This window comes from Perognathus longimembris, chromosome 13 (genome assembly GCF_023159225.1).
Source record: "Perognathus longimembris pacificus isolate PPM17 chromosome 13, ASM2315922v1, whole genome shotgun sequence".
Lineage (NCBI taxonomy): Eukaryota > Metazoa > Chordata > Mammalia > Rodentia > Heteromyidae > Perognathus > Perognathus longimembris.
The window spans coordinates 24,374,855-24,376,314 of record NC_063173.1 but is presented as its reverse complement, the minus strand read 5'-3'; positions in this window follow the sequence as shown (position 1 = coordinate 24,376,314).

The following is a 1,460-nucleotide window of genomic DNA, read 5'->3' as shown; positions in this document are numbered from 1 at the left end:
GGGGGAAAAAAGGCAAATGTTTTTCTTGGTTCCATGAATGACCCAAGTAAATGATCAAACCACAAGTAGCAGTTTGGTGACACCTTACTGGTATCCAGTGACTGGTTTCCAAACACAGGTTGCAATTTTGTGGGACTGAGCCCTTAACCCATGGGTTAAATGTTGGGATTGAACTACAGGAGACTCAACTGGTATTCACTGTAGAATTCGTTGATATAGGGGAAAAACACACATATCTGGTCACTAGACATGTTCTGATAATGAGATCAGAGGGGTAAAGTTTATTTTTTTCCATTCCATTCACACAGGACTGGTACCTCTGTCTTCTGTGCAGCTCCTCCCACTGTCTGTACCTCCTTCAAGTAGACTTAGACTATAGGGTATAGGGCTCTGTTCCCCTACCAGGCAGCCAGTGCCTCCAGGACCTATTTCCTCCCTATTTCCTGGTGCATTCAGCACCAGCTCAGTCAGCTCGGAGAAAGATCCTCTGTGGCAGCTGTCTTCATCTCGAAGAGAAAATAAATCCCCAACTACAGAAAAAACAGGGCCCAAAGACAGCATGGAAGCCCTGTTTGCCTATCAACCATACCACACAGCTGCTGAAGTGGAATCAAGCTGGGGGACAGCATTTTCACCTGAGATCCGGTTTGCAATGATGTAAGATGCCGAGGCTGAGTCTTCATTCTTCTAAATCAAGACAGTAAGCACAGCTTCCCATTTCTGATACACAGCAGCCATTGTAGGGCTGGGAATATGGTCTCACGGTAGAGTACTTGCCTCGCATACATGAAGCCCTGGGATCGATTCCTCAGCACTACATATATAGAAAAAGCTACAAGTGATGCTGTGGCTCAAGTGGTAGAGTGCTAGCCTTGAGCAAAAAAAGCCAGGGACAGTGCTCAAGCCCTGAGTTCAAGCCCCAGGACTGGCAAAAAAAAAAAAAAAAGCACAGCAGCCACGAAGATAAATAAACTAAACACCATTTGATGAGGACCTGCTACTGTGTCAGGCCACAAGCTAGGCATCCTCATACTCTTTACTTAACTCTTTGAGGGTAGGTATAATTATTTCCAGTTTCCAGATTAGGAACCAGAAGTCAAGAGAGCCTTGGTTTTGCTAACACTGCACAGCCACTAAGTGATTGCAGCTGGGACTTTTCAAACCCACAGCTGACTGACACTACAGCCTGTACTTTTCTCTTTCCAAGATGTTATCTATCAGAACCCCAGCCTCTCCATTGGACTAGATATTACCCATGGGGCTTAATCCAGCCTCAATCACTGCCTCAAGCAGGCAGTGAGTGTTTGTGAGTGTCCTGCCTACTTCAGCTTCAACGTTGGCTGTCCTCTGTCCTTAAACTGAGACTTACATCGCTGGTGCTCCTGGCTCTCAGGTTTGCAGATTAAGGTAAGAATTTGTTCCACTGGTTTTCCTGAGTTTCCAGCTTGCAGATGCCAGAT